Genomic DNA, 10,714 nt, shown 5'->3' on the forward strand with positions numbered 1-10,714 from the left:
TACCTTAGAACAAATCAGCAATGTACAATGCTCTCCTTTAATAAATATGGGTGTTGGATACAATGGAGAATGATCAAATATTATCATATCTTTTGAAATAGGTACACGAAGCTATCTCAATGCAGTAAAGTGTATAATTCATCAAAATTATAGCTCTCAGCAAAATAATGAGGAATCATGAGTCTCTCCATAATTGACTTCATGTGATGTACTTTCATCATATTTTGGTTAAGCAACAATAGATTTGGACTAGTGCACAATATCTTTATTTATACTTTAACCTCCACTTGTTTTCTGCATGAGCTCATATCATTCCTGCTTTTCTTTCTCGAATTTTCTTTGTTGTTTTGGTTCATATCAATGGATTCAAAGTTCTTATTAATGTGAGGTATTTGGATTTTCATATATACCACTCAATCATGTATTACACATCAAACATGAAAATCTTGGAGTTGCTCGCTTATTAGAATAGTGTTGTATCATCTTAGTGTACTATAATGTTGTATCATATTAATTTCCTCTTAGCCGATGTCTAACTCTTGACTATTTCACATTATAGAATATGGGGAGGGTTCGTAACATAATCAAATATGTGATTTTATTAAATCTAATTTAAAAATAAAAATATAAAAACAAAATCGAGTTATGCGGTGAACAAATATCTTAATAGTTTATTACTAATTGTAAAAATGTTTGATGTGTATGACACATACAGATTGTCCCCTGGAGGATACAAATGGTACTACAAATCATTCTTCCCCATTATGATGCATTATCAGCCCCAGTGGAGTGTGCATCTCACAGTTCTTCGCTAAGGAAGCCGATGGTGCAGCTGAGGGGGGTGTTGGTGCATTAGATGATGGTCACTGGTAGATAGAATAATTGTGCTAGGATTTACTGAAGCCATGGATCTATATAAAGTACTCCATTACTATTTAGGTTTGTTTGGGAGCTAATAAGAAGTGAAATAACATTCATTATGTTATAGTATAAAATATTCCATAACTGTTTAGGTTTGTTTGGGAGTTAATAAGATGTGCATTAATGTTCATTATTATGTTATGTGTTTGGTCATTTTGATGATTGATTTGTTAAATGTGTGGCTATTTTGATGATTGATTTGTCAAATATTTTAATATTTATTTGTGTGTTTTTATAGTAGGTTTTGGCCACTTTTTTGAGTGGTATATGAAACGTTTTAATGTTTATTGTGTGTTCTCCAAATATTTTTGAATATATAGTTTCCTATTTAGATTCATAGGACTTGGAAATGTAAAGTGAGATTAAGAAATGCTATGAATTCTAACTATAGAGGAAGTGATGTATAATTCATAGTTTTTAATTGTCTTAAGGTTTAATAAAGATTTATTTTAACTTTTTATTTATAAAGGGTTTAGGGGTTCAAATTTTCTGAGTGTCCAAAACCATTTTAGCATGAAAATTTTGAAGAATATTTTATTCATTTAGAAAATTGATAAATCCTAAGTTTATAAGAGTTTATAATGGTTATTTAAAGATTTGATCCATTTCAATATTTGATAAATGAGAGAAATGGGAGATTAGGATAGATATATACTATTTCCTTACACTCAACAACTCTTTTGGCTATATATATATATATCCACTACCAATTAAATGTTGACTATAAAAAGGATGAAGCATATTTTTGGTTTAAAACAATTTTTTTAAATTATTTTTTACATTATGGATATAATGACAATGAAATACTTTATCGAATATGACTATTTAACTATTTTAAATAAAGGCATATTATCCACACTATAAATTTTTTTTAATACATTATATATATAGTTGTCATTAAAACATGTGTTTTTATATTGTTAATGAATGTTTAAATACACAATTAGTAGTAACAGAAAATAATATATATATGGAAGATAGACCATGTGAAAGGATGTTGAGATGGATGCTCTCCTGGTTTTTGTAAGGGAGTGACATGAGGGTTTCGATCACGGATGCATTGCAGGTTTTAATGGTGGGTCTCGAATACCAAAGAGGTAAGCTTAAATAGTTTGGGTTTTTCCTGCTCTCTGCTGGTGGCTGTGCCTTGTTTTCTTCAAGCTTATTGTGGTAGTGGAAATCCTGTTGGTCGAAGTACGCTGGAAAAAAACCCTCTATTTTGTATTTCCCATCGTTTAAGTCTGACTACAAGTTCTTTTCATATTCAAAAGGTGCAGACCATCTTTGTTCACGAGTTACTTGCCAAGCAGATACGGGTCTGCGGGTGAGGTCTAGCAGACTCATTAAAATTAGAACCCTTGTCTTTTTTCAAAACCCGCAATCATTCAAGGGGTTAGTAGTGGTTTTCAAGGAGGGGAACGGAAAGAGTTCCTGAGGGTCTCGGGTCCTTTCTGCAGTCACATAGAAGCCGCTGAGGTTACATCTGTTGAAGGTTAGATTATGGAACATGGTCAGATTCTCTATTTTTTCTTGGGTGTTTTTGTCTATCTTTGGTCAACAATGGTCATCCTTTCTCCGGTTTCTACGAATGTTGCACATATCCCCCAGCCAGCTAGCTTTTGGATCAATGAGTAGCTATTAGACTACTCTACTCACTCCCTAACCGCTGAAGACGTCTGGGTCAATTTCTCTCGACCGATTCCTGCATTGACTAAACTGTTGGTAGCCAGTTTACGTATCATAAGGGTTGAGGAAGTTATTTTGCAAATGGAAGATATGAAGGTTACAAATTAGACCCTAGACTCGCGACCATTACTGGTAGCTTCGAAGGCTATTTTTACCACATAAGAGGGCTGAGAGTCACCCTTTCTTCCTATCCCTTCTCCTTCGGAACTGAAAAATTGTCGTAGGGCTTTCTGGTAGGAACAAATACACAAGGAGGCATGGGCTCTTCAGGAGAAGGGCTGAGTGGTCTTTGACCTCCTACACAAGGGTTGTTGCCTAAACAACTAGGTATGCTAGGGTCTACCCCTTTTTATTCGGCCTTCGAACCAGTTTCCTCTACCCCTCCATCAGGCTGCTTCCTGGGCAAGATCAAGAAATGGAGGATATCCACTCTCTAGACTCCCAACACATTGGCCTTGTGGAAGGTGAATAGGTCGCCTAAACGGTGCTAAAGTGACCAAAAAAATCAAGAAATTTGCAAATAAGAGAAAGGGACAGGTGTTTCATTGTTAGTGAAGAAATCACTAGGGAACAAGCTGCTCTAACTTGGAGCACCATTTTAGTTGGAAGGGTAAGAGGCAGAAATTACAGCCCGATGTGCCTGCAGAACTAGATGATGAAGATTTGGGGAAACCTTCTCCTTCAGCTACCAAGTATTCTCTCAATTTCCCATGGCTGGTTTGCTCTGATATTTTCCCATTCAGATCAGGTAGACTAGGTTCTTACTTGGTATTGGCACATTGAGATGATCCCTGTGTTGTTGAAAAGATGGTCACCAATGTTTGACCTAGAAAAGGAAAATCATGGGGCTAGGCTAATTTGGGTTCGTCTGCCTGCTCTCCCGTTACAGTTCTTGGGGGCAGAAATCTTGAAGGTAATAGGGGATGACTTAAGTGTCTAGTGTGATCATGGTAGAACATACCAAGACACAGGTTGTCTGGTGCTGGCCTGTATTCTAGTGCATTTAGAAACCAGAGAAGGATTGGTAGAGAGCTACCCGCTCTAGATGGGTGACGTGTTGGGTCCCTATAATACTAGTGATTACCCCATTACTATTGTATTTATACCCCTTATTTATATTGTTGTGCTCCTATTACCCCCATATTGTTATTTTCATGCCCCATAGAATCCCTCTATTGTTATTTTTGTGGCTTTATATTATTATTGTTAGGTCGGCTGGATTATGTTGTGACTCCTTAGACTCCTATATATAGAAAGGAGGTTTTGTCATTTGTATCATCCAAGAATTGTTGATTTATGTAATGTAAAGGAGGTTGGCCCCTCGAAGAGGCTCAATTCTAAGGCGTTGATCTTTCTTTTCTATCTTTTCTTGAGCTGGTTTCATAACATTTGGTATCAGAGCTTTGGATTCTAGGGTTTCGCTGCTCCAAACAGGTCATCGTGGCATTTTCACTATAACTTTTTTCTGTCATGTTTCAGAAGTCGCAAAAAAAACCCATTTGATAAGAAATCGTGCTGAACCTTGGGTGTAAATTTCAGAGCTTTTCGCGCTATATTTGCGGAGATATGATCTGAGGAAGTTGGTCTTTTTGCAGACTCCTGAATTACATTCAAAATAGGTGACCTGGGGAAAATCGTCATAACTTTCTCTCTGAGGATCGGATTGAAGTTTCGTAAGAAGTTACAGAAAGAGGACGGACTGTAGTTTCTTTTGGGTGTTTTTGAGATCCAAAGGTCAAAACAGTGACTCGTGGCACGTCGTACAAGTTCGCTCTACTGAACTAGTCTATAATCAAGTCACTGTGGGAGATTTCGCATAACTCTTCCTTGGAGAATCCAATTTGGGTCAGACTTGTGGCATTGGAAAGAGGACACAGAGAGCTACTACAGGTCACAATTTCAGAACTAGATGATTGGAAAGTACAGAGATACATCAGAGGCAATATCGAGCTCCTACAAAGTGAAAAAAGGTGTGTAGATTTTTTTTAAATTTTTGCTTAAGCTTGGTTTGAAAATTTATTTTGAAGGAATTCAAAGGGCATAGTAGAGCATTATTATCGGTAACTGATGCCCCGAGGAAAGAAAATGCAAACACCTAGTAAGGAACCTGAAAGCTCTAGCATGACTCATGAAGAAGAGGAAGAAATGCTACATGATATATCAAAATTACAAGAACAAGTGCAACAAATGTCACGCTCACAAAAGTTAACAGATGCTAAGATAAATGGCATGGAAGCTAAGATAAATGGAGTGGAAGCTAAGATTAATGGCATTGAAGCTAAGATGGACAATTTGAAGATAGATCTGAACACAAATTTGAAGACAGACATGGCAGATTTGAAGACAGATTTGACTAATTTTCTACAAGAAATACTTACTAATGGTGAAAAGGTAGTAAAGGAAACTCATGATGAGAACAAAAGAAATGTTAATCATGATTCCATAGACGCTAATGTTGGATCGAAGAATCACCATATTCCAAAAATCGATATGAGGAAGTTTGATGGCAAGGATCCCGCCACATGGATATTACAGATGGAGCAATTCTTCGATCTCAATAATGTGCAAAACACACAAAAGGTACGTATGGCAACTTTATATTTGGAACCAAATCAGTTTGTATGGTATCAATGGCTTTGTTCTCGTAAACAATTTATCACTTGGGCAATTTTTACGGAAGAATTGATAGCACATTATGAGGATACAAAAAGCAACACTTTTTTTAGCCAATTGATAAGTCTCAAACAAAAGGGTTCAATAATGGAGCACATTGAGGAGTTCCAAAAATTGAACATAAGGGTAAAAGATATTCCAGAGGAGCATAGGATTGATGTGTTCATAGGGTCTTTAAAGGATAATATCCAACATGATGTGCGCCTTTGGGAACCTGATTCATTAGAGAAGGCATTCAGGTTAGCAAGAAAAATGGAAAGCAAAATTATGGCAACTAGGAAGCATACCACTCACAACTATAAAGACGGAAGTGTTGTTGCCCATAGTCTTCCACAACCTACAAGGTTGACACCACAACAATTGGAAGAAAAAAGAGCAAAAGGGCTTTGTTACAATTGTGATAGCAAATACACAAAAGGTCATAAGTGTGCTGAGAAGAAATTATTCTACATAGATTGTGAAGAGGAAGAAGAAAAGGAGCAAGAAAGGTCAAAAGAAGAGGATATATTCCAGGAACAAAGCCTAGATGAAGAAAAATAAATCCGACCATATCTTGTAATGCATTGGCGGGAATTACCACTCCTCAAACCATCAAGATAGAAGGACAAATCAAGAAGAAAAAGGTAATAGTGTTGATTGATTCAGGAAGCACCCACAATTTTATTCATTGTAGGGTAGCAAAAGAATTGAATTGCTTCCTATATCCAGCACCAGAGTGTCAAGTGATGATTGCAAATGGAGGAACAATAAATTGTTCTGGAAAGTGCCATAATATCAAGCTATCCATGGGAGAATATGTATTGACTAGCCCAATGCTTTCCATTCCAATGGGAGGTGCTGATGTTGTACTAGGAGTCCAATGGCTACAATCCTTGGGTACAATAGCTTTTAATTTTCAAGAACTTTTCATGAAATTTTCTCTGGAAGGAAAGGAAGTTGAATTAAGGGGTATTGCAGGGAAACCAGGAAAGATAATCAGCTCTAATGGCATGACAAAGCTTCTAAAAAAGGAGCAAAGAGGTGTAATTGCACAATTATGTTCGCTAGATGTTTCCACATTGGAATCATCTATTTCTCCAGATCTCCAAAAAGTCCTGGACAATCATTCCAAGGTATTTGAGACTCCCAAAGGTCTCCCACCTATGCGTGATCATGATCATGCTATTCATCTGATTCCAGGAAGTGTTCCTCCAAACATCAGGCCGTACAGATATCCCTATGTCCAAAAAAGTGAAATTGAACGTATGGTTGCAGAAATGCTAGAGGCTGGTATAATTCAACCGAGTCAAAGTTCTTTCTCAGCTCCAGTAGTATTGGTGCACAAGAAGGATGGATCATGGCGCATGTGTCCAGATTATAGGGAGCTCAACAAGCTCACTATTAAAGATAAGTTCCCCATTCCTGTCATTGATGAATTACTGGATGAATTGCATGGATCAATTTACTTCACCAAGTTGGATCTTCGTTCGGGATATCATCAAATCAGAATGAAGATTGAAGACATTCCGAAAACGGCATTTAGAACTCATGAGGGTCATTATGAATTTTTGGCCTTACCAATGCACCTTCAACATTTCAAGGTTTGATGAATTCAATTTTCAAACCATTCCTTAGAAAATTTGTGTTAGTATTTTTTGATGATATACTAATCTACAGCAAGTCTTGGAAGGATCATGTTGAACATGTTGACAAGGTGCTACAACTATTGGAGGAGAAACAATTATATGCAAAAAGATCCAAATGTTTCTTTGGAGTCCAGGAGGTGGAATATTTGGGTCATATTGTATCTCATGAAGGAGTTAAGGTAGACCCTAGCAAAATTAAAGCCATTAAGGAATGGAAAATCCCCACATCCATAAAGCATCTGCGAGGATTTCTTGGGTTGACAGGGTATTATCGCAAGTTTGTTAAGAATTATGGGAGAATAGCAGCACCTCTAACAACATTATTGAAGAAAGATTCATTTTCATGGACTCCGGAAGCAACAAAGGCCTTTGAACATCTTAAAGAGGCAATGTGCCAAGCACCGGTCTTAGCTACACCGGACTTCACAAAAACCTTTATTGTGGAATGTGATGCTTCAGGAAATGGAATTGGTGCTGTTCTAATGCAAGATGAAAGACCCATTGCTTTTGAAAGTCGTCCAATCAAGGGAAAGTTTTTAAGCAAAGCTATTTATGAGAAGGAAATGTTGGCAATACTCCATGCACTTAAGAAATGGCGACCCTACCTAATGGGAAGACACTTCAAGGTAAAAACGGATCATGATAGCCTTAAATACTTTTTAGAACAAAGATTATCCTCTGAAGAGCAACAAAAGTGGGTCACAAAGATGTTGGGTTATGACTTTGAAATCATCTACAAAAAAGGGAAGCAAAATGTGGTGGCAGATGCACTCTCAAGAAAGGATGAGGATGTGGAAGCATTGTTGTGTGCCATTTCTATTATCCAACCAGATTGGATAAACGAAGCAAAGGAGGAATGGAAGAATGACGAAGAAGTGTGGGCACTTATTCGAAAGCTACAACAAGATTCCAGTACTTCTGATACATTTAGCTGGCAAAATGATTCGTTATGGTACAAAGATCGCTTATACCTCTGTAAGAATTCCCAGCTAAAACAAAAGATTCTTATGGAATTGCACACTTCTCCCTTAGGAGGGCACTCAGGATTTTTAAAAACTTACCACAGGGTTAAGAAGGAATTTTTTTGGGATGGCCTTAAATCAGATATTCAAAAGTTTGTGGCGGAATGTTTGGTTTGCCAACAAAATAAAGTTGAAACAATTAAGACACCGGGTCTATTACAACCTTTATCCATTCCAAGCCAACGTTGGGAGGAGGTTTCAATGGATTTTATCACAGGTTTACCCAAGTCTGAGGGAAAGAGTGTCATCATGGTGGTAGTTGACAGACTTACCAAGTATGCACACTTTTGTGCATTATCACATCCATTTAAAGCCAGTACAGTTTCTACTGCATTTATGGAAACAGTTCAAAAGCTACATGGAAACCCAAAGATTATTGTAAGTGACAGAGATCCCATTTTCACTGGAAATTTTTGGACAGAATTATTTTCTTGTCTTGGTACTCAGTTAGCTCATAGCTCATCTTATCATCCTCAATCTGATGGGCAAACTGAGATAGTAAACAAATGTTTGGAAGGATATCTTCGTTGCTTTGTATCTGATAAACAGACACAATGGGTCAAATGGTTGCCTCTGGCTGAATGGTGGTATAACACTTCCTTCCATACAGCAACAAAAATGACCCCATTTATGGCACTTTATGGGTATCAACCACCATCCATCACATCATATTTAAGAGAAAATTCTAAGGTTCAGGCAGTGGAACATCACATCGAACATCAACAACAAGTCCTCCAACTCTTAAAGGATAACCTCGTGTTGGCACAAAATAGAATGAAACAACAGGCAGATCAACATCGCAGTGAAAGAAGTTTTGATGTAGGTGATTGGGTATTCCTACGGCTACAACCATATAAGCAAATGTCCCTAAAGCAAGCTAAGAAGGATAATAAATTATCACCAAAGTATTATGGTCCGTACAAGGTGTTGCAAAAGATTGGTACTATGGCATACAAATTGGAGCTTCCTGCAGCTTCTCGATTGCACCCAGTTTTCCATGTTTCATGTTTAAAGAAGGTTATAGGCGACAAGCTCCCAGTTCAAACAATATTGCCAGAACTTGACGAGGAAGGAAAAATTATATTGGAACCGGAAGCAGTCACAGAAACAAGAACTCGACAGCTACGAAATCGATCAATTTCAGAGTATCTTATCAAGTGGAAGAACTTATCCGCTGAAGATTCCACATGGGAGGATGAGAATTTTATGCAGAAGTATCCAGAACTACTCAAGCGTTGAGGACAACACTTTTTGAAGGAGAGGGGCATGTTGGGTCCCTATAATACTAGTGATTACCCCATTACTATTGTAGTTATACCCCTTATTTATATTGTTGTGCCCCTATTACCCCCATATTGTTATTTCTGTGCCCCATAGAATCCCTCTATTGTTATTTTTGTGGCTTTATATTATTATTGTTAGGTCGGCTGGATTATATTGTGACTCCTTAGACTCCTATATATAGAAAGGAGGTTTTGTCATTTGTATCATCCAAGAATTGTTCATTTATGTAATGTAAAGGAGGTTTCCCCCTCGAAGAGGCTGAATTCTAAGGCATTGATCTTTCTTTTCTATCTTTTCTTGATATGGTTTCATAACATGACGTTACTCAACGGAAAATATTGGATTAAGATTTCATACCTTTTCATTGTCGAAAATGTCATGAAGTTGGGCATCTCTATCAAGGTTATCCAAGAGTTTTAGGGTAGAGCCAAATCGAGACAAAAACGCTGCTCTAATCTTCCACTCAAACTTTGGATTCAGAATTCCCTTCTCTAGTGGACATCCAACATACTACTCTTCCCTTTATTCAGGAGCTGTAGCAGGCTGCATCACATCAGCCTACCAAGGCATCAGAACCTTCTCCAGTTAATTCCTGGTCTAGGGATTCGACATTTGCGATTATTCCCTTCTCCTCTTTCCCTAATTTATCTCAAGCTATAAAGGGTTCTGTTAATTTGTCTTCTTCTATGTGTTTTGCTGATTCTCTCATAGAGGTTAATATGTTTTGCTCTTCGGTTTGTCTGGTCCCCACTGCCCCTCATTCCCTACCATGACCCATCTGCCAGCCCTCTTTGGATCGGACCACTTGCTCGCATGATGATATCTAGCTTTCAAGTGGGCCACACTGATACTTCCTCCTATCCCTCCCCACTCCACCCCCATCAACTCTTGGTCTAGACACTGACCCCCCCTACCATTACCCCAAAACCTTCTCGTGGCTGTCAATAAAAATATCCAAGGAAATCAAAAGGGCTAGTGCCAAAGTGGCTTCCATGGTCCAATTCCCAATTGACTGGGCTATTAGAGCAAAGAGAAACCCTCTGATCGCCCCCCACCCCCGCATGATTTGTCTCTCTTTCAGTTGTAGGGGTCTAGCCAACCCAGACAAAAAGCTGGCTCTTAAGAGACTCTGCCTATCTAAAAAACTAGATGCAATACTCTTACAAGAAACCCTGGGAGAAGGTCTACCTGTTAATTAGCTCTTATTAAGTTTTCTTATAGATTGGAAATTTCACTTTCTAGATGTGAAGGGCCGCTCTAGCATTTGTGCTTTGGGATTTAATAAACGATCCACAAAAATCCTCAATGTCTGGGGAGGAGAAGGTTCTCTTGGGGCTTATATCATATCGTTAGAGTTCAATAGACCTTTTGGGATTATCAATATTTATGGGTCTTGTTAGAACAGAGAGGTCTACTAGAATAGGCTATTGGAGGCTGATTTCGTGAACCAAGAGAATATAATCATTGGTGGAGATCTAAACTTCTCCCTTGGTTTAGATGAAT

Source organism: Pinus tabuliformis, chromosome 4_1 (assembly GCF_031772625.1).
Source record: "Pinus tabuliformis cultivar Carrire ecotype Pingquan chromosome 4_1, CPIR1, whole genome shotgun sequence".
In the NCBI taxonomy this organism is placed as follows: Eukaryota; Viridiplantae; Streptophyta; class Pinopsida; order Pinales; family Pinaceae; genus Pinus; species Pinus tabuliformis.